The sequence below is a fragment of the Oncorhynchus clarkii genome, chromosome 6, assembly GCF_045791955.1.
Source record: "Oncorhynchus clarkii lewisi isolate Uvic-CL-2024 chromosome 6, UVic_Ocla_1.0, whole genome shotgun sequence".
NCBI lineage: Eukaryota > Metazoa > Chordata > Actinopteri > Salmoniformes > Salmonidae > Oncorhynchus > Oncorhynchus clarkii.
The window spans coordinates 79,253,626-79,273,213 of NC_092152.1; the positions used below are offsets into that span (position 1 = coordinate 79,253,626).

The following is a 19,588-nucleotide window of genomic DNA, read 5'->3' on the forward strand; positions in this document are numbered from 1 at the left end:
TTTGTGTCTTTCTGTTGGTGTTCTGCTGTAAGAAGTCAGCTTTGTGTCTTTCTGTTGGTGTTCTGCTGTAAGAAGTCAGCTTTGTGTCTTTCTGTTGGTGTTCTAATGTAAGAAGTCAGCTTTGTGTCTTTCTGTTGGTGTTCTGCTGTAAGAAGTCAGCTTTGTGTCTTTCTGTTGGTATTCTGCTGTAAGAAGTCAGCTTTGTGTCTTTCTGTTGGTGTTCTGCTGTAAGAAGTCAGCTTTGTGTATTTATGTTGGTGTTCTGCTGTAAGAAGTCAGCTTTGTGTCTTTCTGTTGGTGTTCTGCTGTAAGAAGTCAGCTTTGTGTCTTTCTGTTGGTGTTCTGCTGTAAGAAGTCAGCTTTGTGTCTTTCTGTTGGTGTTCTAATGTAAGAAGTCAGCTTTGTGTCTTTCTGTTGGTGTTATGCTGTAAGAAGTCAGCTTTGTGTCTTTCTGTTGGTGTTCTAATGTAGAAGTCAGCTTTATGTCTTCCTGGTATGAAATGTCATAACTTCCCGTCTTCACTGCATCAAAAGATCAAGCCCTCTTTTCTCTCTCTTTCTCTCCTCTTTCTCTCCCTCCCTCTCTCATTCTCTGCCTGGCCTTCCCACTCCTCCTTCCCCCTCTCTCTATTGCCTTTCCCTCACGTTCACCCCTTCGCGTGGCCCCACCAACATACATCCCCCCACCAGTCTCAACATTCCACATGCGGAACACCTTCGAACACTGACTAAACCCGGGGAGTAACAGAGATATCAGCTGCCTCTCTCTCTCGCTGCCTGCCTGCCGCCCTCTTCCAACCCAGTACAACAAAGCACTGGGAAGCCTGGGAGAAAAATGTAGCGCAGTATTTTGCCGGACAACATGACATCAAGCCAGCAACTGTTGGACTAGTGGGCTCTCAGAGAGCACACACACAGCAATACATGAGGGGTGGAGGTCAGGGCATGTGGTCCCTGTGTCTATAGCTTGCCGTGTGTTTTGTCTTAAGCCCCCTGGTCCCTCTCATGTCTGTGGGACATAGGGGCCAGCTGTGGCGACAGAGACTTAGCTTATGGGATTCCTCTTGTCTGAACACACACATTTACGCAAGGACAAAGGGCGTGCGCACACACACGTAACAACTAACTGGTGTTCACCTGAAGTTACAACCTGTCACCACGCGAGGGCGTATTATGATCATTGTCTACAGCCAATCAGAATCAGAATACTTTTTATTCACCAAGTACATCTACTCAGTCAGAATGTGACCTGGTAAAATGGTGCTGCTAGTGAAATGGTGTTGCTAGTGAAATGGTGCTGCTAGTGAAATGCTGCTGCTAGTGACATGGTGCTGCTAGTGAAATGGTGCTGCTAGTGAAATGGTGCTGCTAGTAAAATGGTGCTGCTAGTGAAATGGTGCTGCTAGTGAAATGGTGCTGCTAGTGACATGGTGCTGCTAGTAAAATGGTGAAATGGTGCTGCTAGTGAAATGGTGCTGCTAGTGAAATGGTGCTGCTAGTGAAATGGTGCTGCTAGTGAAATGGTGCTGCTAGTGAAATGATGCTGCTAGTGAAATGGTGCTGCTAGTGACAGAAAATATAGAGACAGAAAACAGACAGAGGAATTTACACAAAGTCCAATATTTTGATGCACACTTTAAACTCCTGTTGTGTGTGTGTGTGTGACTCGTTCATACTGCAATACTATATTATATTATTGTTTATAATAGTATTTGCATGATATAATGTGTATATATGATGTTATAGAGTATGTGTGGATACAGTACACTCCTGATTCTGTCTACACTTGCCAAGAGGCAGTGAATGTGCGCCCTCATGTGGTGGAAAGTTGTTACATCCTTAAAGAGAAGTTAGGAGCGGAGCACGCACACGCACACACACACACACACACACACACGTGTGTTTGTTTTACTATCCTTGTGAGGACCGAACAATTGATTTTCATTCAAAATCCTATTTTCCCAAACCCTTCATGTACCCATGTCACTAACCTTAACCCTAACCTTAACCCCAAACCTCTAACCCCATCAACCTAACCCTCAAACAAACCCCTAAGCCTAAAATACTCTTTTTGCCTTGTGGGGACCAGCAAAATGTCACCAGAATTTTTCTTGTTTTACTATCCATGAGAGGACTTCTGGTTCCCACAAGACTTCTGTTTCCAACTAGCATAGTACAAGGAAACACACATGCAATGACTGCCTATCTATGCAGGTTACTGTACACCCCACCCTTGATAAAGTTCAACTCAGGGAGTTTGATAGCTCTCCAGTGACCAAGTCCAACTGACGTACACTGGGACTGAGATTGTTTAGACATAGAGAGATAATAAACCACTGCATAAACCAAAAGGCATAAAAGCTGTGACCAAGTGCTTCTCAACGTTTGGTTGAAAACAAGTGGAGGTTGTTAAAATTAAAAGTCTTTAAAAAAATTGTTGTTAAAAGTGAAAGTAATCTTTAGGGGATGACACATTGTGTGAGAAAATGGCTTTCAAATCATCTCTCCCGGAGGAAGATCTGTCCTGTGACATATTCCAGGATCCTGTCATTCTGTTTTGTAGCCACAGCGTCTGCAAAGACTGTCTGGATTTATGGTGTAAAAGGGAAGGAATCTCCAGAATGTCCAGTTTTCAGAGGAAGTTCCTCAATGGAGCCACCTATGAACCTGGCTTTGAGGAACCTGTGTGAGGCCTTCTTACAGGAGAGAAGTCGAAAAGCTTTAGCGGGGTCTGAGGTAGGGTTTAATAGCTTCCCCAGAAATGTGCCTCCATCCCGGTACCACCCAGTATTCCTGTTCAAACCATAAATTATATTTAAAAGAATATAATGCCATCAGAAAAAACAGACATAATTATGCCAGTGAAAATGTTGAAATGTACTCATGAATCTAAACGTTTCTTGTTGCATTTGTTGCAATTTAATAATCAACTCTAAGTTCTCTCAAAGTCAACAAAATATTTCATTGATGTAGGACGCGCGTCGAGCCGTCGCGTGTAGCCTACACATGATAGTCAGCATTTCAATTTATAGAAGCCACTCAATAAAGTTCTGTTTTCTAGTGGAGACGTTATGTTGAGCAGCCTAAATATGTTAGGCTGCTAGTTGTGTGATCTAATATATGAATGAAGCCTGAGAGTCGACATGTCCATTTCACGTAACTACTGTATTCGCGTGTACATATTTAGTATTTTTGCATTAGTGCGGCATAGAAATTGTGTAGTATTATGTGTAGTATTATGTGTAGTAAATGGTGTAGTATTATGTGTAGTAAATGGTGTAGTATTATGTGTAGTAAATGGTGTAGTATTATGTGTAGTAAACGGTGTAGTAAATGGTGTAGTATCATGTGTAGTAAATGGTGTAGTATTATGTGTAGTAAATGGTGTAGTATTATGTGTAGTAAATAGTGTAGTATTATGTGTAGTAAATGGTGTAATATATATGTCGAGAGATATATTGGTCCACGAATACAGGACTAGTAAAGGCCCAGTACACTACGTTGTGGAAAAAAAATCCAACAAAAATGTAAAAAAAATCTAAATAAAAGGCATATTTTTCAGGTGCTGCAGAAGCTTCAGCACCAGCACCTTCAGCACCAGCACCTTCAGCACCCCTACCAACTGCAGCTTTGGTGTTATAGATACTGTAGTAGATGGACTGTCTTTTGAACATGTCATCATCATTGTTGGTGTTGGTTTGATCACACATTTGTTGGTTAGTGATATTTATATTAGTCAACAAACAAACTAACCCATTGTGCTATCTGTAATGTGTAACGTGAAACGGACCTAGCACTTGTTTGCTAACTAATATGGCAACCAATAAAAAGTAATCGCGGGTTGCTTTTGTCGCCGTGCCCATCTAAACAGAGATTGACAGAGAACAATCTTCTGTCAATGTTTAATAATAAAACAATGAAAAAATATCAAATTGTTATTAAACAGAAGAATATAAGTGATGTTGGACAGTTATATTTCCAGATGCCACATCACCATGAGAGCTGCGTAGGGTTGCAAAGGGAGGGTATATTACTGGAAACGTTCAAAGTTACCAGTTAACTATCAGATGACATCTAGTGGCCTTTCTCGGTACTTCAGTTTACAGGTGTCTAAGGGCCTCGACACAAAGGATATACAATGGTCCTCATCGCTATAACATCACCCTGCGGTTTGATAGCGCTCCAAACTGTATCATGTAACACAGTCTAATGTTGATATGGCCAAAAACAAACAAAATAATTTACCAGATTTAATTAAAGCACTGATTTGATCTGTTGTTGTTATTTGTGTCTGTTTTACACATTTTCCAGGTTGGTGCAACAAGTCAGACATCTTCAGGTAACACTATTCTCTTGTTGATGTTATTTCACAACTGTTCTATGATGGCCTAATGACACAGAGAGAAATTAACATGTATTTTACTGGGTATTTAGGGAAATTCTAAGTTTGAGTGTTGAATCATTCATTTTGTGGATATCGAGTGTATTTAAGGCCAGATATTTCAGGTGTAGCTCATTTCGGGCCTGGAGATCAGGGTGGTGCTGAGAAGTTTCCTCATAGCACTGCTGTGGTAGTGGAGAAGGTTCCTGATAGCATGTCCCCAGACATGCTGGTGTTGTTGGTGGAGACAATCTCTGGCCTGGAGGAAAACAACTTCTCTCTGGAGATCATCAGAGAGACAAACATAGCAGTTGTGACCTTCAACAAACCCAATGGTAGGTCGCAGCTCCATAGTTTCCTTGTCTAATATAAACTATTTAGAGTTTGACTAACAAATAATATAATAATAATAATACCCAAAATGACGTATCGCAGATGAAGGTCCCCTTCAGTCAGGTGGACATTGACAGTGCTGAGGACAAGCTCAGCCCTCCACCTAACCCGCTGAAGCAAAAAGGACTAACGGAAACAAACACATTGACGGATGGAAACAGAATGCCTTTGTCACAAACGCCAGGAGTGGTGGGTGCAGAGTCAGAAGCAGAGAGCAGAGGATACTGGGGAAACCGACTTCATTAGGATTCCCAAAACCAACACCCAAAACAACGGGCGAAAATGGACAGAAAATAGTCCAACCCAACACAGGGCACAAACGGACTGGAACATTAACACGCACAACCTGACGAACAGAAAAATGGCCTAACAGGCTTAAATAGACATGAATCAAGAAACAAAATAAGGGACAGGTGCAACCAATAAGACCAAACAAACAGAAAAGGAAAAGGGGATTGGTGGCGGCTAGTAGACCGGCGACGACGACCGCCGAGCGCCGCCCGAACAGGAAGAGGAGCCACCTTCGGTGGGAGTCGTGACAGCCTTGAACGTCTTCCATGACATCACGGCCCAATATGCAACTTTTTTGAGTGTTGTTCAAGTTCCCCCGGTGGTGAAAGAGGATGCTGTCCTGCTGATGGATGCATCCAGAGGGGCTCTGACAGCGGCTGGCCTGGCTGAAGACACAAAGCGGCTCAGGCGGACGGTGGAGAGCCTCATGAAGAGGGCCATGAGTCACATACAGAGGCAGAGGGACAGGGTCTCATAGGAGATGGACGTGTCCCCTGCCATGTTCTGCTGAAGTGCGCAGAAGACGAAGACCCAGATATGGGTCTCTCTTACAGACGACACCAAGAAGCTGGTTCTCTCAGGTCTTGTCGCAAAGGTGTAACAAGGTGCAGAACTGGATCCTGGAGAGGAAGCACAGAATGAGGAAGAAGCAGCTGAAGCTGGACCCTCACATCCTGGACTTCCTGAGGTCAGTGGACAGTATGGAGATGTCCCAGGACCTGTTTACGCTTGGCACATCAGTGCTGTGTATAGCATGGAGGGTGGACAGGTGCTTCTGACTGGCAGCTCAGATAAATCCTTGACTGACGCAGAGCAGATGGTGAAGACTGCCCTGTCCATGCAGAGCCTTGTGGTGGAGGATCAGGATGTGTTGAGGATACCTGGGTGGAAGGATCTGAACAAGCTCCATCCAGAGAGCAGAGACAGAATTATTTTCTCTGGCTTTCTGGACCCGGTCAAAGAGGTCTGCACCTTTCTGGACCAGGTCAAAGAGGTCTGGACCTTTCTGGACCAGGTCAAAGAGGTCTGGACCTTTCTGGACCGGGTCAAAGAGGTCTGGACCTTTCTGGACCGGGTCAAAGAGGTCTGGACCTTTCTGGACCGGGTCAAAGAGGTCTGGACCTTTCTGGACCAGGTCAAAGAGGTCTGGACCTTTCTGGACCGGGTCAAAGAGGTCTGGACCTTTCTGGACCAGGTCAAAGAGGTCAGCAACTTTCTGGAGGACTTTGTTGAAAACTACTTACAAGTCGACGTGGCTGTCTGTGTCAAGTCCAAGTTAAATTCATCCAATGAGAAAAAATATCAGAACTGGAGACATTTTGCCAAAAGTGTGATGAGGTGAATGTCCGTTTTGACCCCAGAAGGCTCAGAATCGTCCTCTCAGGGGCCTGTCTCTATGTCAAGATGGCCAAGGGATTCTTTCAGAAGATGGCGGCTGCCTTCTGCACTGATGAGCTCATCATCATGAAGTCTGGAGCAAGAAAGTATTTCCAAGAGCAGGAGAGCATATTTGTATCCATGGCGATGAAGGAGCATGGATGTGTGGTGTTTCTGCAGGAGGATTACATACTGGAGAACAAGTGTGTGACTGTTATGAGTCGGCTACCAAGGGGACAAGAAAGAGTGAAGGAGAACGTTTTCACCAAGGTCAAAGGTCAGTGAATATGAAAGTGTGTGAGGTAGAAGACAATGTGACGTCTAAATGTACACAATTTTATTATGGTGTTGATGTTTTTCCTGCCGTTTCTTCCACCGAATAGACGTCTTTATGGGACCCAGTGATGGAAGCTTTGGCAATGAGAACTTTGTCATTAAGGGTGAGGAGTTTGCTCCAACTGTGTTCCAGCTGTGTGCAGAGATCCCCCAGGCTGTGAGTCGTACCCGGCACTGGGTTGAAAACCTTATCATGAAGGAGCAAACTGAGAGAATCATCAAGGACCCACACATCAGCCAGCTGAGCAAGGCGGATGTGGAGCAGCTGCAGGCCATGCAGAGGGAGCTGACTGTCAGGATCCGCCTGGAGATGAAGGGCCCCGACTCCCTGATCTGTCTGGAGGGCCTGAGCCGTGATTTGCTTACTGCAGACGGAATCATCAGGGAGATGGTTGTGGAAAGGAAAGAACGTCAGACGATCAGTCTACCTGTTGAGCAGTCTGGGAGGATGGCAAAACCAAGACCACAATGTTGATAATGAGGCTAATGTCCTGTACAGAAAAGCTTCCAACATAAAGGGCAGAAGAGAAATGGAGTTATTGAGAAAAGAACTGAAAGGTGACTATTATATGTTCTCATCTGTATGAATTAAATATATAAATAAATTAAAGTATTAACATCAGTGAGATCTGAAATAATTAGTTTAAATAAATATTTTATCTTTATTTAACTAGGCAAGTTCTAAGATAAGTTCTTATTTACAATGACAATTGTGCACAGTCCTTTGGGACTCCCAATCACAGCTGGATGTGACTCAGCCTGGATTTGAACCAGGGACTGTAGTGACACCCCTTATACTGAGATGCAGTGCCATAGACAGCTGCACCACTCAGGCGCCTGTACTGAAGGAATATGTACAGAATTTATACTTTTTTAATGACAGCATTTGTTGTGTCATGAATTGTTCACTAAAATACCAAACTGTCTCTCTTCTGTCCAGGTGACATCTTAGTGCTGACACACTGGGACGACATGAAGGGTTCCCTCTTAAAGTTGGTCAATCTGTCTCCAAGATTCAGGGACTACAAGGATGTGAAGACGGGGACCAACCTGACCATGGTTAAAGTATGTTCACGTTAAGGTTCATGGAAACTTAGGATCATGTTGTTACTGGAGAATATTGGAGGTAAAAGCAAGAGGTTATGTAAATTGATACTTGAATTTCACTACCTAGCTCAACTCCCTAGCTGGCAATTTTGTCTAAACCAGTTGAAGATGTCAGTTGTTATTTCCTTACTGTCCATAAAATCCTTTGTGGCACTTCAGTAAAAAATATATCACTTTCAAACTTTTTGTTGTACGTTTTCTCATATTGGTAGAATGAACAAGTCCAGAACGAGACACTCAAATTCAATCAAATGTATTTATAAAGTCCTTCTTACATCAGCTGATGTCACAAAGTGCTGTACAGAAACCCAGCCTAAAACCCTAAACAGGATCTGCTGATGTCACAAAGTGCTGTACAGAAACCCAGCCTAAAACCCTAAACAGGATCAGCTGATGTCACAAAGTGCTGTACAGAAACCCAGCCTAAACCCTAAACAGGATCTGCTGATGTCACAAAGTGCTGTACAGAAACCCAGCCTAAAACCCTAAACAGGATCAGCTGATGTCACAAAGTGCTGTACAGAAACCCAGCCTAAAACCCTAAACAGGATCAGCTGATGTCACAAAGTGCTGTACAGAAACCCAGCCTAAAACCCTAAACAGGATCAGCTGATGTCACAAAGTGCTGTACAGAAACCCAGCCTAAAACCCTAAACAGGATCAGCTGATGTCACAAAGTGCTGTACAGAAACCCAGCCTAAAACCCTAAACAGGATCAGCTGATGTCACAAAGTGCTGTACAGAAACCCAGCCTAAAACCCTAAACAGGATCAGCTGATGTCACAAAGTGCTGTACAGAAACCCAGCCTAAAACCCTAAACAGGATCAGCTGATGTCACAAAGTGCTGTACAGAAACCCAGCCTAAAACCCTAAACAGGATCTGCTGATGTCACAAAGTGCTGTACAGAAACCCAGCCTAAAACCCCAAACAGGATCTGCTGATGTCACAAAGTGCTGTACAGAAACCCAGCCTAAAACCCCAAACAGGATCTGCTGATGTCACAAAGTGCTGTACAGAAACCCAGCCTAAAACCCCAAACAGGATCTGCTGATGTCACAAAGTGCTGTACAGAAACCCAGCCTAAAACCCCAAACAGGATCTGCTGATGTCACAAAGTGCTGTACAGAAACCCAGCCTAAAACCCCAAACAGGATCTGCTGATGTCACAAAGTGCTGTACAGAAACCCAGCCTAAACCCTAAACAGGATCTGCTGATGTCACAAAGTGCTGTACAGAAACCCAGCCTAAAACCCTAAACAGGATCTGCTGATGTCACAAAGTGCTGTACAGAAACCCAGCCTAAAACCCCAAACAGGATCTTACTTTGCCGTATACCCGTTGTTTTCACCAAGAGGACACGTCCCACCTGATGCACAAGGGTTCAAGCGCATGTACCTGGCCAGGGTTCTTGTTGGAGACGACACTCAGAGACACCCAGACTGGAGTATTCCCCCTGACAAACCTTTAGGGAGGTGTAGTGCATGTACCTGGCCAGGGTTCTGGTTGGAGACGACACTCAGGGACACCCAGGCTGGATTATTCCCCCTGACAAACCTTTAGGGAGGTGTAGTGCATGTACCTTACCAGGGTTCTTGTTGGAGACGACACTCAGGGACACCCAGGCTGGAGTATTCCCCCTGACAAACCTTTAGGGAGGTGTAGTGCATGTACCTGGCCAGGGTTCTGGTTGGAGACGACCCTCAGAGACACCCAGGCTAGAGTATTCCCCCTGAAAAACCTTTATGGAGGTGTAGTGCATGTACCTGGCCAGGGTTCTGGTTGGAGACGACCCTCAGGGACCCCCAGGCTGGAGTATTCCCCCTGACAAACCTTTAGGGGGGTGTAGTGCATGTACCTGGCCATGGTTCTTGTTGGAGACGACACTCAGAGACACCCAGGCTGGAGTATTCCCCCTGTCAAACAGATAACACCTCCAATCCAACCACATTTTTAATCTTCAATGATGTGCAGGATTATCCAGAGTTCCTTATAACATTTCATTCAATTTAATTGCAGAATACACGTATTTATTATAAACACCAATCCTTCATAGTGAAAAATGTATTTCATATATCTATTTAAATGTCTTTAAACTTACAGCCATGTATGTGATTAGACAACATTAGCCAGCCCTGATACTGACCATTACTGGCATAACTTTGGTTACAAATCTACTGCTTTGAGGATAATAATAAAATAAACTATTTTGTGTGAGTAGTGGGTAGTTGTGTAACCTATTGTGTCAGCAAAAAAATCTTAATTTCCATTTTCTCTGTATAATGAATTAATAAATAACTATTCTGCTCTACGGAAAGATCTCCAATCTCCTGTGTTTGATTAATGTTCAGTTACAGTCGGTTTGGTAGACATTTATCTATGCTCTTTTTAATGATTCCCCAGTTACTGAATATTTTTTGTTGCTGTTGAATCTGAATTGCTGATTAAATTTTGATACTTTCACAATCTGATCTGGGGCCTTTGCAGAGCTGTGATAGTACAGCTTCCTAACCTGAAGAGGGCCCCATTGGTCAAATGATGAATGACAAAACCTTATCTTGTCTATCCATATGGAATCACACACACACACACACACACACACTAGAACTTCAAGTACATAAACTCAAACACAGGCTGGTGGTGCAGTGCTGCAGTCATTTGTAATCCTAGGACTTCAGTTTGCATATAATATAGTGTAAATGCATTGTAACAACTTTGTAAAGGAGTTTGGCTGCGGTGGCAGGGAACCAAACCTGGGTTAACTGCTTGGAAGGTAGCGATGCTCACCACTATACCATCACCACATGACTGAAGGTCATCAGCAGTGGAGCTGAAGGCATTTGGACGGTAGCGATGCTCACCACTATACCACCACCACATGACTGAAGGTCATCAGCAGTGGAGCTGAAGGCATTTGCCAAGTCTTTCCAGTGTGTGTGTGGGGGGGGGGGGGGTCTTTAGGGAGGAGCCCAGTTGACTGAGCTGACACCCACCATGTCTTCACAACACAGACAGGATGTTCTACAGAGCCCAAGGACAGAATGTCTGTTCTGTTCTGTTCAGTGTGATGGGACACAACAAATAGGGAGACCGAGGAGCATCATCGGGTCCATATCCACCATTACTCATACAGTAGCCTTGGTCTCAGACAGAGGAAGTCACATTGAACAGTGGGTTTAGTGAGGAGGTTTTGGGGAACAAATGCCCAGGTCCACAGTAAACTCCCGACATCCTACAGAACAATAAAATGGTTAAATTACAGTAGTAGAAATCACATGTTTCAACCCACTGGGCACACACGGGTTGAATCAATGTTTCAATTCAGCAGCAGAGATCATCAACCAGTACAGCAGAGATCATCAACCAGTACAGCAGAGATCATCAGCTAGATTCAGCAGCAGAGATCCTCAACCAGTACAGCAGAGATCATCAACCAGTTCAGCAGAGATCATCAACCAGTACAGCTGGGATCATCAACCAGTACAGCAGGGATCATCAACCAGTACAGCAGTGATCATCAGCTAGATTCAGCAGCAGGGATCATCAACCAGTACAGCAGAGATCATCAACCAGTACAGCAGAGATCATCAACCAGTACAGCCAGTACAGCAGAGATCATCAACCAGTACAGCAGAGATCATCAACCAGTACAGCAGAGATCATCAACCAGTACAGCAGGGATCATCAACCAGTACAGCATAGATCAACCAGTACAGCAGAGATCATCAACCAGTACAGCAGGTATCATCAACCAGTACAGCAGAGATCAACCAGTACAGCAGAGATCAACCAGTACATCAACCAGTACAGCAGAGATCAACCAGTACAGCAGTGATCATCAGCTAAATTCAGCAGCAGGGATCATCAACCAGTACAGCAGAGATCATCAACCAGTACAGCAGAGATCATCAACCAGTACAGAAGAGATCAACCAGTACAGCAGAGATCATTTGCTAGATTCAGCAGCAAGGATTGTCAACCAGTACAGCAGGGATCATTAAAAATATATATATTTCACCTTTATTTAACCAGGTAGGCAAGTTGAGAACAAGTTCTCATTTACAACTGTGACCTGGCCAAGATAAAGCAAAGCAATTCGACACATAACAACACAGAGTTACACATGGAGTAAAACAAACATACAGTCAATAATAATACAGTAGAAAAATAAGTCTATATACAATATGAGCAAATGAGGTGAGATAAGGGAGGTAAAGGCAAAAAAAAGGCCATGCCATGGTGGTGAAGTAAATACAATATAGCAAGTAAAACACTGGAATGGTAGATTTGACAGTAGATGAGTGTGAAAAGTAGAAATACTGGGGTGCAAATGAGCAAAATAAATAAATACAGTAGGGGATGAGGTAGTTGTTTGGGCTATTTATAGATGGGCTATGTACAGGTGCAGTGATCTGTGAGCTGCTTTGACAGCTGGTGCTTAAAAAGCTAGTGAGGGAGATAAGCGTTTCTAGTTTCAGAGATTTGTGTAGTTCGTTCATTGGCAGCAGAGAACTGGAAGGAGAGACGGCCAAAGTAGGAATTGGCTTTGGGGGTGACCAGAGAGATATACCCGCTGGAACACGTGCTATGGGTGGGTGCAGCTATGGTGACCAGCGAGCAGAGATAAGACGGGACTTTACCTAGCAGGGTCTTGTAGATGACCTGGAGCCAGTGGGTTTGGCTACGAGTATGAAGCGAGGGCCAGCCAACGAGAGCGTACAGGTCGCAGTGGTGGGTAGTATATGGGGCTTTGGTAACAAAACGGATGGCATTGTGATAGACTGCATCCAATTTGTTGAGTAGGGTGTTGGAGGCTATTTTGTAAATGACATCACCAAAGTCAAGGATCGGTAAGATGGTCAGTTGTACGAGGGTATGTTTGGCAGCATGAGTAAAGGATGCTTTGTTGCGAAATAGGAAGCCAAGTCTAGATTTAACTTTGGATTGGAGATGTTTTATGTGAGTCTGGAAGGAGAGTTTACAGTCTAACCAGACACCTAGGTATTTGTAGTTATACACATATTCTAAGTCAGAACCGTCCAGAATAGTGATGCTGGAGGGGCGGGCAGGTGCAGGCAGCGATCGGTTGAAGAGCATGCATTTAGTTTTACTTGTATTTAAGAGCAGTTGGAGGCCACGGAAGGAGAGTTGTATGGCATTGAAGCTCATCTGGAGGGTTGTTAACACAGTGTCCAAAGAAGGGCCAGAAGTATTCAGAATGTGGTCATCTGCGTAGAGGTGAATCAGAGACTGCAGCAAGAGCGACATCATTGATATATACAGAGAAGAGGCGTCCCAAGAATTTAACCATGTGGCACCCCCATAGAGACCGCCAGAGGCCCAGACAACAGGCCCTCATATTTGACACACTGAACTCTGTCGGAGAAGTAGTTGGTGAACCAGGCGAGGCAATCATTTGAGAAACCAAGGCTGCTGAGTCTGCCGATGAGGATGTGGTGATTGACAGAGTCGAAAGCCTTTGCCAGGTCAATGAATACGGCTGCACAGTATTGTTTCTTATCGATGGCGGTTAAGATATCGTTTAGGACCTTGAGCGTGGCTGAGGTGCACCCATGACCAGCTCTGAAACCAGATTGCATAGTGGAGAAGGTACGGTGGGATTCGAAATGGTCGGTGATCTGTTTGTTAAAACTTCTTGATTCTACTTGAGACGCATATGTCTCAAGTAGGCACCTGGAAATGCAAATGCGCTACGCTAAATGCTAAATGTACTCGTTTAAACTCAAACCTTGATCAAAATTCACAAGCAGGGTATTGAATTAAAGCTACACTCGTTGTGAACCTAGCCAACAAGTCAGATTTTTAAAATGCTTTTCGGCGAAAGCATGAGAAGGTATTATCTGATAGCATGCACCACCTGAAAATGCCTGAATGCGACGTAAACAAAGACTCTGCTTATCCGACGCAGCACAAAACGCAGAAATAAAATATAAAACATTCATTACCTTTGACGAGCTTCTTTCTTGGCACTCCTATATGCCCCATAAACATCACTATTGGGTCTTTTTTTCGTTTAAATCGGTCCTTATATACCCAAAATAGCTTTCTATGGAAGCTGTGTCATTCAGAAAAAAACATAGTTTTTTAACGCTGCATCATTTTTTTAAATTAAAAAAGTCGACGATAAACTTTCACAAAACACTTCGAAATCCTTTTGTAATCCAACTTTAGGTATTAGTAAACGTTTATAATCTATCAAAATGATTACAGGGCGATGTATATTCAATAGCTCCTCGTGTGCAAATCAATGGCTGCCCATGTCCACATTAACAACATCCTGGTGGAGACTGGAAGAAACGGAAGCCAGATAGATGGATTTTCCAACAAAAAATTCAATTGAAAATGACGACAATGGCGACATCGTGTGGAATTTGTATGAATTGCATGCAGGTCGATATTACATTTTGTCCTCTTTTAACAACCCATGGAAGTGACTTATGGAAATTATTTTTAGCTTTCAGAGAGCAGTTTTTCTTGCGTTTTTCAATGAAACACACGATCTGTTATAGTCACAGCCGTGATTTAACCAGTTTTAGAAACTTCAGAGTGTTTTCTATCCACACATACTAATCATATGCATATACTATATTCCTGGCATGAGTAGCAGGACGCTGAAAAGTTGCACGATTTTTAACAGAATGTTCGAAAAATGAGGGGGTAGAAGTAAGAGGTTCTTTGCTTTCGAAGACCTTAGAAAGGCAGGGTAGGATAGATATAGGTCTGTAGCAGTTTGGGTCAAGAGTGTCATGACCGCAGCTGCTTTCCAATATTTGGGAATCTCAGACGACACGAAAGAGAGGTTGAACAGGCTAGTAATAGGGGCTGCAACAATTTCAGCAGATCATTTTAGAAAGATTGTCTAACCCGGCTGATTTGTGGGCGTCCAGATTTTGCAGCTCTTTCAGAACATCAGCTATCTGGATTTGGGAGAAGGAGAAATATGGAAGGCTTGGGCGAGTTGTTGTGGGGGGTGCAGTGCTGTTGACCAGGGTATCGGTGGCCAGGTGGAAAGCATGGCCAGCCGTAGAAAAAGGCTTGTTGAATTTCTCAATTATAGTGGATTTATCGGTGGTGACAGAGTTTCCTATCCTCAGTGCAGTGGGCAGCTGGGAGGAGGTGCATTATTCTCCATGGACTTTACAATGTCCCAGAACTTTTTGGAGTTTGTGTTGCAGGAAGCAAATTTCTGCTTGAAAAAGCTAGCCTTGGCTTTTCTAACTGCCTGTGTATATTGGTTTCTAACTTCACTAAAAAGTCGCTTTTCACGGGGGCTGTTCGATGCTAATGCAGAACGCCACAGGATGTTTTTGTGTTGGTTAAGGGCAGTCAGGTCTGGAGAGAACCAAGGGCTATATCTGTTCTTTGTTCTACATTTCTTGAATGGGGCATGCTTATTTAAGATGGTGAGGAAGGCATTTAAAAAAAATAACCAGTCATCCTCTACTGACGGGATGAGGTCGATATGCTTCCAGGATACCCGGGCCAGGTCGATTAGAAAGGCCTGCTCGCTGAAGTGTTTCAGGGAGCGTTTGACAGTGATTAGTGGAAGTCGTTTGACCGCTGACCCATTACGGATGCAGGCAATGAGGCAGTGATCGCTGAGATCTTGGTTGAAAACAGCAGAGGTGTATTTAGAGGGCAAGTTGGTTAGGATGATATCTATGATGGTGCCCGTGTTTACGGCTTTGGTGTTGTACCTGGTAGGTTCATTGATCATTTGTGTGAGATTGAGGGCATCAAGCTTAGATTGTAGGATGGCCAGGGTGTTAAGCATGTCACAGTTTAGGTCACTTAGCAGCACGAGCTCTGAAGATAGATATGGGGCAATCAGTTCACATATGGTATCCAGAGCACAGCTGGGGGCAGAGGGTGGTCTATAGCAGGCGGCAACGGTGAGAGACTTGTTTTTAGAGAGGTGGATTTTTAAAAGTAGAAGTTCAAATTGTTTGGGTACAGACCTGGATAGTAGGACAGAACTCTGCAGGTCATCTCTGCAGTAGCTTGCAACACCGCCCTCTTTGGTCGTTCTATCTTGTCTGAAGATGTTGAAGTTAGGGATCATCAAACAGTACAGCAGGGATCATCAACTAGATTCAGCTGCAGGATGATTTTTTATAGAGTGGCTGGTCAGGAGGCCAGAGCATACAATTACAAATCATTTGTAGACTGTAAATTTGGTTGGGGAAACCTGCAGTACTGTTTTCATCTCATTTCAACCAGTGCAGTGGAGATTGAAATTAGGTTAACATTTCAATTTAAATACATTGACTCAGGGCCAGATTCAATCAGTTCTGCCTTAACCTGCGATAACCGACAACAGCATAGCAGTTTCTTTGTTTTTTTATTTCTGCGACGTCGGAGGTGTCAAATCAGCAAACGGCTCCTGGCGTTATACCTATCGCGGACATTGCCATTGGATGTGCTGAGTCGCATTAGTAATAACCCCATGTAGCCTTGTTACAAATTGGAACACTAGAATGTGTGTTGTAATAATCTACACCTCCATTAGGCTGACATACACTGATATACACGCATGACCAACAGTACATGGACACTTCTTCGAACATCTCATTCCAAATTCATCAATATTAATATGGAGTTGGTCCCCCCCCTTTAATGCACAGGGAACTGGTACATCATCAGTGCCTGTCCAATCTTTACAAAGTCTCATCTTTCCCCTCTTAGGGATCCGATCCCGTTATCGGGATCAAAATCGACATCATCCGGTGAAGTTCAAATTCAAATGACAAAATAGTAATATTAAACATTCATGAACATACAAGTGTCCTACATCATTTAAAAGCTTAACTTCTTGTTAATCCAACCACGTTGTCAGATTTCAAAAAGGCTTTACGGCGGAAGCATACCATGCAATTATCTGAGAACAGCGCCCAGCAGACAAATCATTACACATCAAAATACTTTTTCAAACCAGCACAGGAGTCACAAAAATCACAAATATCGATTAAATATATCTTCCTCTGTTTGCAATGCCAAGGGGCCCAGCTACACAATGAATGGTTGTTTAGTTCAATAAAGTCCTTCTTTATATCCAAAAAAAGTATGCTTATGTGGCGCCATTGATTTCAGCAATCCACTCGATCAACATGCATACAAACAAATCCAAAAAGTTTCCGGTAAAGTTCGTCCAAACAAGTCAAACGATGTTTCTAACTAATCCTCAGGTACTCTAATATCTAAATAAACGATACAATTTAATATGGAGAATAGTATGTTCAATAGGGAAGATAAATAATGAAAAGCACGCACATCATTCACGCACACAACAAGACTACTTTTCTAATGAGGGACACCTTGGAAAAACTACAACTACTTGTTCATTGTTCAAGAAACAAGCCTGAAAGCCTTTATAAAGACTGTTGACATCTAGTGGAAGCCATAGAAACTGCAATCTGGGTCCTTTTTATTTGTATGTCCCATAGGCTAGCATTGAAATGGCCTGTGACCTCCCCCAACAATGATCCGGATGGATTTTCCTTGGGTTTTCACCTGCCATATCAGTTCTGTTATACCCACAGACATTATCTTAACAGTTCTAGAAGCTTCAGAGTGTTTTCTATCCAATGCTACAGATTACATATCCTATCTTCTGGGCCTGAGTAACAGGCAGTTGACTTTGGGCACGTCAGTCATCCGAACTTCCGAACACTGCCCCCTAGCCCTAAGAGGAGACAGAGGACATCAAGACACAAGACAGTAAAAAAAAGCTATTGGGTCTGTCATATTTCTGCAGGGGACATTGAGTCACTGATTAGGGGTCAGTGAAAAAGCTGTTGAGACTATAAAAAGTGGGCTTAGTACATGACCAAAAGTATGTAGACACCTGCTCGTCGAACATCTCATTCCAAAATCATGGGCATTAATATGGAGTTGGTCCCCTCCCTTTGATTCTATAACAGCCTCCACTCTTCTGGGAAGGCTTTCCACTTGATGTTGGAACATTCCTGAGGGGAAAAACATGAAAGCTTTTTACAGCTAGCTAAATAGTCTAAGGCTAATAACACTGAAGCTTTTTACAGCTAGCCAAATAGGCTAAGGCTAATAACACTGAAGCTTTTTACAGCTAGCTAAATAGTCTAAGGATAATAACACTGAAGCTTTTTACAGCTAGCCAAATAGGCTAAGGCTAATAACACTGAAGCTTTTTACAGCTAGCCAAATAGGCTAAGGCTAATAACACTGAAGCTTTTTACAGCTAGCCAAATAGGCTAAGGCTAATAACACTGAAGCTTTTTCTTTATTATTTTGGTTAGGTCAGGGTGTGACGAGGGTGGTAAATGTGTTTTTGTCTTGTTTAGTTGTTTTTTTTGTATATCTATGGGGTTTTGGTTTGTCTAGGTAAATGTAGGTCTATGGTGGCCTGAATTGGTTCCCGATCAGAGGCAGCTGTTTATCGTTGTCTCTGATTGGGGATCCTATTTAGGTTGCCATTTTGGTTTGGTGGGTTATTGTCTATGTGTAGTTGCATGTCAGCACTCGTGTTGATAGCGTCACATTCATTTTGTTCTTTTTTGGTGGGTTATTCTGTCACGTTCGTCATAACGAGGAGACCAAGGCGCAGCGTGAGATGAATACATTCCTCTTTAATGGAAGAACGAACACTGAACAGACTATACAAAACAACAAAATGAACGTGAAGCTATAAACACGAGTGCTGACATGCAACTACACATAGACAGTAACCCACAAAACCAAAATGGAAAATGGCAACCTAAATAGGAGTGTTCAAAACTATTCTGAAAATGACATTTCTTGATCAACAATTGGCCTTTCGAAACTTCAATGGAACAACGTTGGGGATATGTTAAGCTCTGACTTCGAGGGCTGTTCGATGTACGGACTCTCTCACACACACACACCAAACACATGCACACTCACGCACACGTGCGCGCGCACACACACACACGGAAGTAACACATGCAAACTTTCTGGAAATCACCCTCACCAGTGTAAGTTCTGCAGGGCCCTGCGCCAAAAATAAGCTTTTGTTGATGGGCTGCAGAGTAGAAAAAGTATTTTCTGCTGCAGCTTCCTCCTGGGTGAGAGGAGCGGGCTGTTAAAGAGGATTAAAGAGTCTTGTCTGCTGTTAATGGATCCCTGTCTTCATTAACATAGAGAACCTGTGGAGCCAAAAATCGTATAGCCTTTCTCTGTCGGTCTCTCCTTCTGTCTTCTCTCTCATACAGTATGTTTTCTCTGTCGGTCTCTCCCTCTGTCTTCTCTCTCATACAGTATGTTTTCTCTGTCGGTCTCTCCCTGTGTCTTCTCTCTCATACAGTACGTTTTCTCTGTCGGTCTCTCCCTGTGTCTTCTCTCTCATACAGTATGCTTTCTCTGTCGGTCTCTCCCTGTGTCTTCTCTCTCATACAGTATGCTTTCTCTGTCGGTCTCTCCCTGTGTCTTCTCTCTCATACAGTATGCTTTCTCTGTCGGTCTCTCCCTGTGTCTTCTCTCTCATACAGTATGCTTTCTCTGTCGGTCTCTCCCTGTGTCTTCTCTCTCATACAGTATGCTTTCTCTGTCGGTCTCTCCCTGTGTCTTCTCTCTCATACAGTATGCTTTCTCTGTCGGTTTCTCCCTCTGTCTTCTCTGTCATACAGTATGTTTTCTCTGTCGGTTTCTCCCTCTGTCCTCTCTCTCATACAGTATGTTTTCTCTGTAT

The 19,588-nt window shown here is 43.5% G+C and overlaps 1 pseudogene; it reads left to right on the plus strand.

Annotated features, from left to right (window-relative positions):
• The first annotated feature begins 4,595 nt into the window (after window positions 1-4,595).
• Window positions 4,596-16,635, plus strand: LOC139412449 (protein mono-ADP-ribosyltransferase PARP14-like; annotated as a pseudogene).
• The last annotated feature ends 2,953 nt before the right edge of the window (window positions 16,636-19,588 follow it).